The 16161-nt window shown below is 42.9% G+C and overlaps 2 long non-coding RNA genes across 3 annotated transcripts; both read right to left on the reverse strand.

Annotated features, from left to right (window-relative positions):
- Positions 1-5080: 5080 nt before the first annotated feature.
- On the reverse strand, positions 5081-7981 carry LOC146754198 (uncharacterized). The gene is made up of 2 exons (XR_014939529.1): positions 7820-7981; positions 5081-5317 (listed from the first exon to the last, which is right to left on the reverse strand). It is a non-coding gene; the product is annotated as an uncharacterized LOC146754198 (long non-coding RNA).
- Positions 7982-8781: 800 nt separating this feature from the next.
- LOC107325906 (uncharacterized) lies at positions 8782-14586 on the reverse strand. Of its 2 annotated transcripts, none has more exons than XR_001559771.3 (2): positions 14265-14586; positions 8782-9221 (listed from the first exon to the last, which is right to left on the reverse strand). It is a non-coding gene; the product is annotated as an uncharacterized LOC107325906 (long non-coding RNA). The 2 variants fall into 2 exon arrangements; XR_014939530.1 differs by lacking the exon at positions 8782-9221 and adding an exon at positions 9735-12021 and having other exon boundaries at positions 14265-14540.
- Between the last annotated feature and the right edge of the window lie 1575 nt (positions 14587-16161).

Here is a 16161-nt window from a genome sequence, read left to right on the forward strand (position 1 = left end):
AAGAAAAAGCTATTCATGATTGGATGTTTGTGTCTTCTCCCCCACAAGAAGGTAACTAGGATTTTAAGATTCTCACAATGTGATGTCATCAGCTTAAAATTCAGCAATATGTGTGATTCTCCATAGCATTCCATGCTTCCCAAGAAAGCTTCCTTGACTCTACAGTTATCCCTGTGGCAAAGTACTTTTGCACATGTACCAATCCTACTGTAAGACAGAGGCTCAGAGTCTGTGTGTTGCCAAACAGCTATGATGTGAAACAAGCCATTGCAGATGGAGGTTATTTCAGTATCTTGCAACGTATAGAAAAAGTAAGTCAAATGGCTTTTCTATGTAGTGTGGAGTTGTATTTAAAGGAGTGTGAGAGGTGTCTTGGGACAGTATGTGACTGCTAAAGAGTTTTGATTTATTGTAATACCATTTATCCAGCATAACAGCAAAAGGTAGTGTGTCTCCAGATTTGGCAGATCTGCTGCCAAAGGAGGGATCTATGCTCATCAGAAACTGCAGCAAGTTTCCTGGGCACTGCTAGTTGGAAACCCAACATACAGTGCCTTGCACCTAGAATAGAAACACTAAAAACATGGTAGACTTCTTATCCCTACTACATAACAGGTGGTGTGAGGAGCCCAACACCTGAATGTAGGTTTGGAGTGTAAGGAAAGTCAATGCTGAGGAAGATAAAAGAAATTCTGGATTACGTTCTACTTTGTATTGATAAGCAGTGGGTGTCCAGTGGGAAACAAACTGTTGGGGATTAATTGGTACTAGGAAAAGAAACATCTCGGACTGCAGTTTAGATGTAAGCATCTGGAGTTGTCGTCCTCTTGAGTTATTGGCCTTGAGTGCAGTGACACATGCAGTTACACTGAGATAATTATACACTGCATAAAGTAGATAACAATTACCTCTGGTCAAAGCCAACTTAAATTTATAACTTTGCTCTTCTCTTATTGTTCTCACAGGTCACTGCTCTAAGGCATACCTAAGTGAGAACTGAATCTTTGCCATCTCTTTTTTTGTTTGTTTGCTTGGCAAGTAGGAAGCCTGTGTCAGGAGTATCTTCTTCATGCCATTTCCTCCCAGCAATTCCTTACTGATGCTTCTGGGTAACAGTATGAACAGTTTAGGTTGTCTAACAACAACAACAAGCAAACTCCAGTGTGCATGTCAGAAATAGGTGGGAAATGGTGCTTGATAGACTGTCTGCCTGTCCCTATATTTCCACGTCAGATGGAAAAAAAAGGCTGTTAATAATTGCTGTCCTTTGTAGACTGTTAATTAGGCACCCTTCGCACTCCTGCTGCTACAGGACATACAAATATATCCATGTATCCTGTATCACAGAGCATTGGAAAAAATTGTTTGAGAAAGAATGAAAGCTGAGAATCTAATCTCAACTTTATACAAAGATCTAAACCATGAAACCAGGCTGGGGGGACAGCTGGTTTATTCACACCCATTGACTTGAATGGCAAAAGAAAGACTGAGCTGGTAGAACTATGGCTTTACCATGTGTTACCAACGTGCATCGTCTGGATGTGTGCAAAATTACAAGCAGTGAAGCTGTCAGTAGGGTAAACAATATTCTCACTGGGCTTTAGGCTTAATTGCTCATTGAGTTGAATGGGAAAAAGATCTAGATGTTTTCACATGCAGTCTTCTAATCTGAACCAGATTCTGCCTGTTTCCTTTTACATAAAGAAACCAAAATACTGCTTGGTAAGCGAGTCAAATGAAACTGCATTCTGATTGCAATTTCAAGATGTTTTGCTCTTCATAGGACAATAAGACAGTTTACACCGGAGCACTAGTGCTTTATGATCTACACTACTGCAGTTTATGCTGGAGCACTAGTGCTTTATGATCTAACTTTTATTGCACAGACATTGATGAAACATGCAAGAATGGAGAGTCACAAAGCTTCTACTAAATGTGTCTTCTTAAAAAATAATTCATCCCATGAACGTCATGCAGGCACTGAGGTTGTAGAGATATGTGTCTGCAGGTTTTCAAGGCTGGGTTGGATGGGGCCCAGGGCAGCCTGGGCTGATATTAAATGTGGAGGTTGGTAGCCCTGCCTGTGCAGGGGGGTTGGAGCTTCATCATCCTTGAGGTCCGTTTCAACCCAGGCCATTCTGTGGTTCTGTGGTTCTGTGATATGTCCCCCTATAGATACTGATAATTTCACCAGTTTTGAGCAGATTGAAAGCAGCCAAGCTTCAAAGGAAACATTTTCAGTAACACCAAGTGGATTTCAGAGTGTAGATCCATGCCTGCAAAACACTAGGCATGTCAGTTGATCTTTTTTGCTACAGATGTGTGGTACACTTGGTACCTTAATCACCCAGTGGAAATCAGCTGCTTCAGTTCCTTTTGAAATTGAACCTTGAGACTTCTGACAGTTCCTTCCCAATGCTCACAAGTGTTCAAAGGCAGCGAGTTTCAATTGCAGGATTTGTGTCCAGTAATTTCTGGGAGGGCTGTATCATTGCAGCTCTTTGATATGTAATCTCAGCCTTAATGCACACATCAGCTTCACAAACTGTTTGACCCCAAGCCTCCAGGGGATGCAGTTTTGGAAGGCAGCTGTTTCATTTCTAATGTTGTGCCCTGAATACTTACCCACTTGATGCAGATACTGAATGGAAGACGCTGTTAGAAAAGACAGTCTGTTTCCCCCTCCATCTCTTATAAACCATGTAGTAATAGAAAACTACATACAGTTTGTAGCAGGGGAGCTTTTCAGAATAACTCCTGCAGCTCAAACTCACATAATCCAACAGTGAACTGTAGGAATACATCTACATTATGTCTTATTTTTCTTTCTTTCTTTTTTTTTTTTCCCTCTTAGAGAAAGTTCAGTGTATCCAACACTCGTGTGGGTGTTGTAAAAGTCATGTTGCTCTACAATAAAAAGCTCAATAAATAGGTTTTTATTTGGAATTTTAAGAGCACAGTAGCAACAACAAGGCCTAATCCACACTACTATCCTACTACAGAGTGCTAGGGGAAGGTTTGGAGCTGTTTGAACACATCAGTGTTTGAGCACTATAAAGGCATTTTCTTAATAATATTGCAAGTGGAGCCTGGTGAGGCTGTACTGCCATCCCTGCAGTGAAGTACCAGCAGTGGTGACTGATATTTTGCATTAAGCTGTGGTGTCACTGCCAATTGTAGAGCTCGTCCAAAATGACAGACTTAATCTACTGCTCTTTCTGGATACTGTTCTTAGGCAAGTAACAGATGAGGTTCACTGAGTGGGAGGAGAGAAAGAACATAAGATGTTCTTCAAACAAGAAAAACTGCAATACCAGTAATCAGGAGAAGGGCAAGCAAGGCTTGGCATGAGCTCCCTGGACTCTGCAGGCATAATGAGGGTGGGAAGGGATTTTCTCCATTTCTCTCTCACTCAAAAGTTGAGAAGACAAGTTGCTGCTGTGGACACATTACCCAAAGGGTTGTGCAGACAAGGCCGCTTTTGCTTTCCTTTATCACAGCCAGGGAGAATAGAAGGAGGTTCTGCCCTCTTGACTCCCCCAAACATGATTATTGCTCCAGCTAGCAGGTAATTGCCTGCAAAGGCCTTTTTAACAAATAAGCCCTATCTACCTGCAGCTCTGCTCACTTCATAATGATTGTGCCATAAAATTTTGTGGGTGTGAAGTTACTGTGACCCAGTGGATCTTGGGCAGTGGAATACTGGCTCTGGGAATCTTTCTGCTGCTGCTGCTGTATTCTGGTTGTGTTGATGGATGACTGAGGCTGTTTTGTAGCAGTGGCAGAACAATGTACCTTGTTAATGCTAATGCTCAGTGGTCTAACAGATGCCCTGTTCCTCTGTGTTTGTGCTGGATGTTTTGAGTGTGCCCCACTGCATTCTGCACCTGCTCCTTTCAGAGAAGAGATAGGACCCAACCCTGGCAGCCCAGCCCTTACCTTTCCTTTGCAAAGATCCATCTGAAATCCCATTTGTCACACAAACCATCTGTTGTGTTCCCCTGAACTCACAGTGGGATGTGCAATTGGTCTTGTGACAGTGGAGCAAACAGAATCAGGTGGTACGAGCCGCTTGACTGCTCTGGCTAGATTTGTGCCAGGTATGTGGGTTATACAGGTGGTTTATAGCTGCAGTTTGCTTATTTCACAGGTCCATGGCAAGTGACATAAACAGGGACGGGCAGAAACACACAACAAAAGGTAGGCACTGCTTCTACAGATGTGTGTTTCAATGGATGGTGTTTGTAATGCAGGCAACCCCAGATGAGAGGGATAAAATCAGGATATTTCTGTTCACCCTGCTCCTTCCTGTTCTTTGTGCCTGATGTTTATCTGAGACAGCACATTTGGAAGGGAAAACAGTACATCACCAATGGCTGTGATCATGGCAGAACAATCTGTGCCTCTGTAAAGCAGAACCTGGGGATCTGCAAGGTGAATTGACATCCGGAAGACCCAAAAGGCTCAAACTGTCTGCATCTGCACTGTGATCACCTCCGTAGTAACGTTATCACCAGGTCTATTCCAGAACTAGAGCAGACTATACAGTCATCCCTGCATCTCATTGATGATAAAGTAACCTCCATGGTCATGGGCCATTCCTGTATTTAAACTCATTTTTGCCTGGTGTATACATACATTTCCAGCAGGATTCATTGATAGTGACTTCTCCACAGCAATAACGCATGGAAGAAAACAACATTTAGGGAATCAAACTGAATAACCTGTTGAAGATGTTGTGTGTAATGGGACTGTTTGCAAATAGAAACACAGTATAGTGTATGAATATATTGATCTTCCAGCAATGTTCTGCACAGTACTGAAGTACAGCCACAGGAATTGTGTTCCCAGTTAGATGTAGAAGCTTTTTTTATCAGAATTTTGAAAGGTGTTTTGTTTGAAAATCACCATCATCTCAGGCAATTATTGTTTGTAACACACATTGCTTCCTTTGATGCAAAAATAAGGTGTGATTCCTTTAGGTGACTCCTGCTTGTTGTGATCTGGAAAGGCACGTGGCAGGGTACGCTCTCCCCACATACAACTGTGGTTTCACTTATAAAAGAAGAAAGAGTCATCCTGATGTGAAGAAAGCTTATTTATTCCTCAGTACAGTGGGTAAACATATTGCTATATTTCACATACATCTCTGACTCGAAGCCTCACCTACCAGTAGCTATTTAGTGTGATAATGGCGTTTGATAGATTGGACACAAACACCATTGTCACACTCCACAGCTCTGGCAGCACATTGTTAGCCCATGGTAGAGGTAACAGCCACGCAGCATGGAGACGTCAGCATGGAGACTTTGGAGACCTGAAAAACACAGAAAAGGCCATGTGTGTGTGCATAATTAATATGTAGTACCTCGGTGTTCTCACCAACGGTGTGAGAAATAGGACTCAGTGTTTTTGTGTCCAGCAGCTGCAGTAATCTAAAAGATAATTAGCTCTAAGTGTGCATTTGCAGTCAAAGGAAATGGACAGGCAGCTTGAGAAAGTCATCAGTCCGGTCTTAGGGGATTTTGGAGAGAGGGATGAATCATTGTCCACAGGGACCGGTGCCTTTCTTACTGATGGAGTCAACTCAGAACAAGTGCTTTGCTTTTATAGAGCTTTGTTAGGTCATAACCACAGTATTTATTTCCCATACACATGTCTTTGCCAGCACCTTAAAGCCAGCTTGCTTGGAAGGCAGCAAGGTGCTCTTTGCTTCTCCTCCTGATTCATATCCAACAGTGAAGTAATGAGGTACACAACTACTGTTTCCTCTTGCAGAACAGTTTCTTTGTTTGACAGGACAGTGCTTTTCTGTATTTAATCTGCAAATCAGATAACATTTCTGCATATCATGCCTATTCATGAGGACTGGTCTAAGAGCACAAAATGCTTACTGGGTGTCACCTTATGCACAGTGACTTGCCAGACCAGCTCAGTTGTGTGCCATCAGCACATCTGAATATTGCAAACCTGATGAGAAAAGAGAGAAAGAGGAGCACAAGAAAGGAAGCAGGTTAGAAAATAGAGCCTGGGTAGTCCTTCTCTTGCTCTTCTCTGCATCCACTTTCTCTTCAGTCTATAAAGGCTGTCACCTACTGTGATGGGTACTAACTGGAAGAAACGGTGACTTATGCAGAGAGAAAGTAACTTTGTGAACATGCAAGCTGGGCGGTGAATGTTCACCACTATCTGTCCTTAACTCACTCCCCAGGTGCTTTGTCATTCTCACACAGTAACAGCTTTAGCACCTCTGCATCGTGCCTTCCAGCTGAGAAACAAAAGCAAGAGGTTTGCACCTCACATGGCTCTGAAGGAAAAGGTTCTTATAAAGACCATTTATTTTAACCCTCATGGATCTGCCCATCCAGGCTGACTGTCTGCAGAGGAGCTCTGGACCAGATTAACCATTGGTTTACAAATGCATATAATTGAACTCATGAGTAAGCGTGACTTGGCAGCAGGAGCTGAGTTCTGAGCAGCCCGTGGCTGGCAAATAGCAAAGCTATGAGTGGCTGTAAGCTGCTTACCGTGTCAGATTGCTTTGGGTTCTGAACATGATTGCTACAACTGCTCTGCTATGCCCACACTTGTCAAGGAAGCACGGCTGTAGGTGCTTGAGCAGGCCTGGGACTTTTCCAAGGGCTTTTTGCCTTGTGCTGACTTTAAGACTCTATGTGCAGTGGTGGAAGCGCATATGCAGAATGGTGGGGTGGTTGCAGACCCACCCACAGGTTGTGCCACCAGGAAATAGCAGCTACAGAGGAGCCATGTCCAAAGGAAGGAAAGGACCTCAGTACCTCCTGTGCATTAGAACAGCACTGAATGCTTTGAATTAATGATGGGAAACGCTCACTTACACCCAGAACACTTGATATCCAGTCAGGATGCTGCTTGCATTTGCATACTTGAGGTCTGTGAGGATATTTTTAATGAATGTGTCTCTGCCTTAGCTACTGATAGTTGGAAATTAATGCCAAGGGGATATACAGATACTGCACATTGCTTTCTAACTCATCATGGCAGCAGTGGTCTTCCCCCACCTTTCCCAATACGCATTTTTCTCAGCATTATATCTGCATTAGAGAAGAAAGGTAAAACAGTCCTATTCCATGTGAGCCCTGCAACCAAAAGTGAGGCAGTCGCTGGCGTATCCAGAGCCAAGAGCAGCAGGGCTCTGGCAGAGGCACCTCAGGGCTTTGCTGTGAAATACCGACAACAGCCAGATAAAGAATGCAACTGCAGCAGGCAGCCTCATAGTTCCACAGCTACGTGGAAAAGGGGATATTTCCAAGAACAAAAGGTAGTGAAAGGAAGAAGCATTGCATCTTTTACTATTGCGGCGGAGCAAGAAAACCCAAAGCAGCAAGGGAGCTGCAGTATAGGGAGAAAGCGAAAAGCGCACATTGTCACAGCAAAAAAACCCTACTTTTGGCTTTCATACTATTATCAGAATGTCCTGGTCATAAAAATAATTGCAAACATGAAAGTTTTTCCAGAAGCATCACAGTGTGGATCACAGCATTTGCCCCTTTCATACCTTCAGACTTGTAAAGCGTCTCTGCAAGCCCAGTGAAGCCTGGCCAGGTTTACTACCAGCTGTATTGTCTTCCTAAGCTGACCTAATCCCCTTAATAGAAAGTGTGGGCTGAGATCGCCATGTACAAGTCATTAAATCCTGCTAAATTATTCAGGCCATGTGCAGATATTTTGTTATTCCAAAGTGCTTCTTATTTGAAAGCCACTTGCGCTGTTCTCTTTCTGTTAGTCCGTTTTATCGTCCCTTTTCCTCGTGTGAATCAAGCATTGGGAAGGCACTTACCATTGCAGACTGGGGGTCCTGCGTTGTGCCATTGGGGTCTGTCAGAACTGAGGAGCTGCTGTGTGACATTTTGCTGCACATCACTGTGCCCGTTTGGCTGGACAACCTGCCTTTCTTTTACGAGATCACAGCAGTGGTCAGCTGTTCAAGGCCTCTGTTTCCAGGGGACACCTTTGCTTCGCCCTTTATGGGATCCTGAGGTTTTAAAGTAAACAATTCATTCTCTTTCTGATAAGTCATATTAAAATATTGATCCAGGGGGAGGGGGATGGCTCTGACTGCACAGAGCCACCTTTATTCAAAAGGAGTAAGGAACAGGGGAAACAGGCTCTGGAAGCTCCCTTTTCTCTCCTTTTTTAATGTAGGTTTCATCTTCCAGTATTCCTATAATTTTCAGTGTAATACCTCACATAAGCAACAAATCAGGAGACTTTACTTCTTCTGGATGGATGTGTCCATTGGGCAGATGAAAAACACTGGAAAAATCAAAGATGGGAGAAATTCCCTACCTTGCATTCTTCTGCATTCAAGCTTTAATACTGGCTGATCTCTAACAGAGCACACATATATCTTCTGTCCTTCTTGAAATACCTCAATACTCAGTGCATGTGAACTCCAAAAATCAGAGCTCTCTTTTCATGGATGTTTGCTACTGCATATGGAGTTCAACAACATTTTTTTCCCCTTATGGAAACCTGCAGGTTGTGTCACTATTAGGGCACTATGGTGACACATTTCTCTAACCTCAGTTGTAAAAGCAACATTGCTACTCAATGCTTATGATATAATGACATTGCTGTACCATTTCCAGCTTTGTTGAAGACTTTAAAGAATGGGAAACACGGGTGAATAACGTGTCAGGTGACAGATGGCAGGAAAGTGAAGAGTGAATGAGACCAGAGAAGAAAGCACGTGCTTCACCCTCTGTGTTGGGACACTGGAGAAGGATACTGAATTAAGAGTTTTGTAAGAACACAATCCTAAACTTCTTGTTTTTAGTGAAAATGTCTCATCTGGGATACACACAAAGAAGATGGAATTAACAGCAGCAGCAGCAGCACTAGCAGTAGTGGCAGTGCATGGTCTGTTCAAACAGTAGAACAGGATCTGGGGAAAATATCTAAAAATCACTGGTATAATTATACCAGAATCCCATGTGCAAACAGCACACTTTGTTCTGACAGTGCAGAGATGCATCTACAGGAGGTGTCTGTCAATTTGCTTGTTGAACACAAGAGAGCTCTTCTCCTTGGAATGATGGTCTGCCATTGCAAGTGAAGAACAACCTGCTATGCACAGAGCCACGGGTGGGAGTCTGAAGCAGCATTGCAACATTCGTTAGTGTTGCAGTCTGGATTTAGTCCAATTCTTGGTAATTAAATGCCAAACGATTTGGAAATTCCTGAAAAAAAAAAAAAAAAGAAAAAAAAAAAAAAAAAGGAGGAAAAAAAAAAAAAAGGAAAAAAAAACTACCCCAAAACTGCTCTGCTTAAATATCAGCAAAGGGGATACAAGGACAAACAGCGCAATGCGCATTGCACCTTCATCCAAGGGCCAAATTCTTGCCTTGACAATATGGAGGGATGACCCAAATCAAAACTATCTTCGAATTTCAACCTGACTTTGAAGGTGGCTTTGCTCAGAGCTGAGAAGTGGGGCCTGTGACCTCCAACCAGCCTTTCCAACAGAAGGTTCTGTGATGCTCTGACTCTGTTTTATGTGTGCAGCTGCTGGTAATTTGTGTGTCACCGTGCAAACATGGACACTTGGTCCACCCAAGGGCTCTTTCCTGTCATCTATTGCATATAAGATGTAGAGGATGTAAATTGCAAAACAGAACTCTGAGGAATGTAACCATCTCCACAAGGAAAAGAACCCCAAAACTGAAAGAACGATAACACAGAGGTACAGTGGGTTGCTCTGAAAGTAATGCCTCCTATTTATTTCCAGAGAAACAACAACATATATGAAAAGCACAGTAACACCATTTGATGGAGCAAATTGTAAGAGACAAAGCACTATTTTTCACCATAGTCACCACCATTAGGCAATTCACTTGAATGAGATGACCAAGGTGCTCTTTATTTCGTGGTGTGACAGCTGTGTGTGGTTGTCCTGAACTTGGCTTGTCTTTCATGTTGCTGTTGCCACTGCCCAACATAATAACACAGGAGGCATTACTTTTGGAGCAGCCCTTATATAAGCAGGACTTTCCATTCTGAGAGGTTTTTCATGCTGGAAAGTTTTAACAAACAGTAAGAAACTGTTTTAAAAGGTTTGTTTAAAGCGTGTTTCAGCTCAAACTGGAGATGTTCAAACAAGGGTTCCTTTATATCCTTAAAGGAGCTTCCCCGACTCCATTTTTGTTCTTTTTATTCTATGCTCAAGATCAGAATAGTATAAAATTACCAAGAGAAAAAAAAAACCAACCATAAAATATAGCAACTAGAGGGGCCAGGCTGTGCAAGAGGAAGCACGAGCTTTCTATTCCTCAACGGGGTGTCCCAACCCCTCATGCTATCCACCTAACTTGCCAAAAGCTTCAGTTCTGAGCAATGGGCATCTGGGTCTCCAGCAGGGAATGGGCTTAATATGAAAGATTCTGACCTGAAAAACATAGTGCTGTAAAGCATAGGGATGTAAAAGGAACTACAGAGGTACCAGCCCAATGAGACTCCCATTCTGCAGTCCTGTGGAACAGATACATAGAAATTCTCTCTTCTTGGACTCCAGCCTCATAACCTGACTGTTGCAATGATGATCATTCACATATGAGAACTTGAGCTGTATCTGCACAGATTTTCAGCCCAGTTCTATCTTTAACGAGCATAGAATCAATACTCCCAGTTTTATGCTCACACAGTGTTGGCTAATACACCTGTAGAAAACCTCGCCAGCTTCCAGATGTGGGCATAGCTTGGTTTAAAACACTCAGACTAATCACAGCCCAAGTTTTAGACCAGATGCTTTGATGCTGAAAATTGACATGCACTCAATGATGTGTCCAAATCTTCCCTTTGATATTCACTTTAGCAAAGCTATGTTGGTCTTTGTCTCTTTAGGATATGACCATGCAATTGCTAGAGGAATTTTTGGCTGGAAAGTGGGCAAAAATTGTGCATGTTTATCTTTCTAACTGAAATTCTCACAGTATTCAAGGAGCAACAGATTTCATGAACATTTAAGGGTGTTCGCTTTACTAGCATCATTTACATAGCACTGCAGTATAACAGACCAAAGTGAAGTGCATGTAGTGCTAGGGCAACTTATATCCCAGCAGTGAAAATGATGTGACCTTTCTTAGTCAATGGTAGAGGTTAAAGATTACCCGTTCTGGTCACTCTGACTACTAGAAAGATTAACTTAAAGCAATATAAAGTAGAGCAAAGGTATTTAACCTGGGAGCCACGATCTGTCCTGATTACTTCTCGGGCTCAGTAAACGAAATTGATTTGAATTTCCCAATAATCAAATTCATTACATCAGTTCTGGGTCATCCTGGCATTCTTCATTAAATTCACCATCTGACAGGTCAGACATGATGAATACTGTCATAACTAGCAACATCAAAGCTTAGAAGACAACATTCTTCTGATTTTTGACAAAACCAGAAAGTCTTCATCATTATTTCACATGAAAATTGCAAACAGCTCACTGGCCGAATGCAAACATTCCACAGACATCATATTCAGTCTTATTGCACAGCAGTGATCCTTCAGGTTGCAAATTCTGTCCTAATGAAGTTGAGTTTCACATGGCTGGTCTAGGCCTGGATGCCGTAGCTCTGCTGAACTGGAACAGCAGTCACAAAGTCCTGTTTTCAAGACCACAATTTTCAGTTTGAAACCTATAATGAATCCACTGGCTGTTGAAAATGGATTTAGGCTTTATACAGGTGTTGAGGCAAGGTGAAAATGGATGAGTCTTCAGTATTAGCAGGTGTGAGGGTGGCTCAGGGACCTTTCTGGAAGCCAGTCCTTGGATTCAAGGTGGATAGATCTTCAGAACAGTCAGTGTTAATTGGGAAGGTACTGTAGTGCACTGAGAGTTTAATTTACTGGACAGTGACAGCATTGGACTACCTGAAACTGCTCTTCTGGACAGACTCAAGTCGAGGAAGCTTGCAACAGATGAAGCAGGAAAGATTTGTTCTAGGCTTCTAATCTTCAGTTGTAATGTGAGCGCTCAGCAGTGCCAATATGCTGCAATTACAATTGCAGTGTTATTGTTCCCTTGCTGTGTATCAGATTTGATGCTGTTTATAGAATGGATGGAAATGGGTAGAAAGATAAGTAGAAAATGAGCTGGATTTCAGGTAAATCATCAGAAAACTTGTTTATCTTCATCTTAATGCCTGGAAATCTACATAAAATTACTGAGGATGGAAAAATAGGTGTGATATTGAATGAGAATTTTGCATTGCCTTGGCAGGTGATAGACTGGGTGCTGACCCTTGGGCAGTTCTGGTGGTTAATACTGGAGGAAGGCTTTCCTAGCAAGGCTATTCATGGCAGAATAGTGCATCTTTCTTGAGATCAGCTCTTTGCGATCTGTTTGTTAGTGCTTGCAGTCCACTAACAGAGCAGCCTGGTATGGAGTTCCCAAAGCACCTGGCTGAGGTGTAATTCCAAAGGCAAATGTTGGCTAGTGACACTTAGGCATTCATGTCCCAGCAATGCAGGAGGTCTAGGCTTTGCTAAGGACCCATTCTGGATGCTGAAATACTGAGATTGATGTCGCTGAAGTGTTGCATGGTGTGAGGTGTGGATCAGTGGAAGGGGCTGCCCAGGGAGGTGGGGAATCACCATCCTTGGAGATGCTGAAGGAACATGTAGGTGTTGTACAGAGGGATGTGTTTTAGTGGCTATTAATGGTGATAGATGGGAGGTTGGATTGGATCGTCTTGGAGGTCCTTTCCAACCTTGGTGATTTGGTGATTCTATGATCTGTCCTGGGTTTAAATGGGTTTAATAGGGACAGATTACATTCTTATTGGTTTCTCAGGTAACAGTAGCTCTTTTCTGCCCTATGGAACATGTTTAACCACAGTTCAGCACATGGGCCTTTTACCCTGCAGTGGATGGCAGCATATGTTAATGCTTCTTGATATCTTGCATAAGTCCTCTGTAGAGCCCTACAGCACCAGAGTCCAAAAAACAGCACCTTTTTAAAGAATTCTCTTCTGGTCTTTAATGGCTTTGCTTTTGCTGGTGTTTGACAATATCCTGCCCTGTCATTCACTGGAAATTGTTGCCATGAAAACAGAAACATGCAATATTTTGGCCCTTCCTTGTGTGTTTTCACAGACACCACTGATCTGCTGTGTGCAAATGTAGGCTTGTTTTTGGAAGAGAGAGCTCGATGTGGAAATGGAAGGGTTTCTCAACTCTCTGTGGTATGGGAGTGTGGTGGGCACACTGAGCATGGGAGCTCTTGTAGGACCCCTGGTTGGTGTAAAGCTATTAGGAATTAAGTGCAGATAGTGGGATTTGGCTGCCTTTGCTCTCACGTAGCAATTCAAATGGCCAGAACTTTATATTGATCGCCATGCCTGCACTGGTTAGCCAGGTTATACAGCGTTGTGATCCAAATACACTTAAAAGACAAATTAATTTGTAACTTCTTCCCTGTCACTTTTTTCCTGTACTTCATTTCTTAATATGCCATTACTTTGGTATTAGTGGTCAAAAGGAAAATGAGTTTGACCAGCAGACCAGTCTGTAAAGTCACGAAGGTAGGGGCGTGGGGAAGAAAATTTGTTTGTAGTAAAGGCCCACTTGAAATACTTACACATTGAAAAGAAAACATATATTTTTTAAAACTCAACTCAGGCGTTACAGTAACCTTTTTTTAGAACAGTTCTATTGCTGTTGGTGCACAGGCTGTATTTCATACCTACAGCACAGCCCCCACAATGCAGTATGGCTCTGCTCCTTGGCTGAGCCACTGAACCCATCTTGCTTTTGTTTCTCAGAACAAAACACACGCATCTAAGCCACAGCTTTCTTTAAGCTGCAAACTGCTTCAGGCACACTGAGCCTTAGAGGACTCAGCACAAGCAGAAGCAGCTTGAATTTTCTGGCTTTTATTTTAAAAGCTAAAACTTTCCACTGGCTCAAAATGAAAGGACAAGTTCCACTCTTGTTATTTCCCTCTTGTACTGGAAATCAATTTAACACATGCAATAGTTGTTTCAGCAATGACAGTGGATAAAGCTTTTGCAAACAGAAGATAGACAGGTTTGAGTTTATACAAAGACCAAGTAGTTGGTCTTGTGTTGAAATGGAGATTGCAACTCTTGCGAGTTGCAGTAATTGCAACACTCACTGTCATGGCTTATTCAGGGGTTCAGAGATTGAGAAGGATGATCTGCAAGCAGAAATAACAAACCTTTGATTTCATACTTGCAGAATACGTTCTGTATGAAATGAAACTTGCAACTCACCTGCTGCTCCTAGAACACTCTTCAAAACTTGCTTTTCTTCTGTGGAAGTTTATTACGCCTGGAAGCAAACAACCATGCCACATGTACAAAGCTTGGTTTTATCCCCGCTGCAGAGCAGGTTATTTCCTCCTGACATTAGCTGATGTGTTTTTTTCAGCTTACTTTCAGGCAGTATCCTCTGCAGCTGCCTTTAAGCTGCACAGCACTGTACAAAGGTGGCATTTGTGGCCCCTCTGCCAAGAGAACAGACTCTCTTTGCTGCCTCAGGGTCAGAATGGACCCTTTCTCCAGAGTTTGTTAAAGATTACTCAGTCTGAAATGCATCAGGAGCAAGGCTTCTCTTTGATTTGATCACTGCTGCGGGTGTTGCATCTGCAGGACTAGTCAGCTCTGCTCTGTTGTTAGCTCATGTGAGAGGGCTTCATTTGCCATTAAGGCATCTGGTGATGTCTGTTCTCTAGAAAAACTCAGTGCAGCTTCAACACCCATGAGCAGGCTCAGTCTCTGGGGGTTTGTTCTCCTGTTCTGGCTGTTGGGTTTTATGGGTACTGTTCTTTGTGCCTCTGGAGTGAGATTGCTTATAACTGCAGTGCCTGGGCTCTCAGCAAGGTGCTGAGCTGAGGTATGCACTGATGCAACGTGGTCACTGGTGCAGTAACACATGCAGCAACATGGTCACATATGCAATATTGCACATACTGCAGTGCTGTGCAATATTTCCAGCATCACTGAATTAAGCTACAACATTCTCATGGGTATCATCTCGTTTGAGCCATTTAACGTAAGCAAGCTTGGGAATGTTAAACATTAATCATCCCTATCAGCCCTCTATAAGCAGTAAGTCAGAGCCTTGTTTTAACTCTGGGTAAATGAACAAACGGACTGAGATGATTTCTGAAACTAAGTGATGTATGTAGCAAGATTCAGCTTGTTTCACAACTCTTAAACGCAAGTGGAACACGAAGTTCCCTTTTAAATTGGGATTGGTAACAGCCAGACACAAGCAAATTGTGTGTGCACAGGCTGACCTAGCTGTGTGTTGGCATATGTTAGGTGTATCACACGTACGTAGTACATTAAGTAAGGAAAAGATGGGATGGGATTATGTCGATGTGGAGAATACAGCCTCTGGAAATGCCCAGTAACCCAGATAGGGCAACCTGAGCTGGTGGGGGGCAGCCAGCCCACAACAGGGGAGAAAAGAAAATGGATGTGGTTGTCAGTCTATAGGAGTTTTCCAGCACGCTTTACAGTGTCATTGCACAATGATTCGGGATTTTGCCATATCCCTGGCTCGAGGTTTTGGGAGGTTTTGGCCCTGCCTTGGCCTGCCAACAGCATCCAGTAGCCAAGGACGAGCAGAACACCTGGCAGGGACCATCTGGGCTGGCCATGCGGTCATCGCACCCCTGCCCCTGTATGGACAGGTAGCTCAAACAGAGCTATTTAAACAGATGCATGTGGCACAGATAAAAGGTGGTATGGAGATGTGTGTGTATATGCACTGACCCTCAGAGGCCCCAGAAAATGGCATTTTCTTGTTGCTCGATATCCAAGTAGAGAGTCTGATTCGTTATTTCTGTAGGTTAAATTTAAGCACATGCAGCAGTCAACCAAGCCTCAGATTTCTGTTAAATATCACTCAGTGCTGTTGTTAGATGCTACATCTTGAAATATAATACGTTTTTCTAAGGTCATTCTCCTTTGTGCTTGTCAGAGGAAAGGCCTCTGCTTCTTCAAAGACTTCATTTGTTTCCCTTGCAACTATGGCTTGATGTGGGCTGCTGCAATCCTCATAGCAATTCCTTTGCACCTCAACCCAGAGTTTCCCATTCATATTCTTCTGGTGCAACAGAACTGCCCACATAGAGCTGAAATCATGATTTTGACTGCATAC

This window comes from Coturnix japonica, chromosome Z (assembly GCF_054131305.1).
Source record: "Coturnix japonica strain WE chromosome Z, WE-NBRP24, whole genome shotgun sequence".
Classification (NCBI taxonomy): domain Eukaryota; kingdom Metazoa; phylum Chordata; class Aves; order Galliformes; family Phasianidae; genus Coturnix; species Coturnix japonica.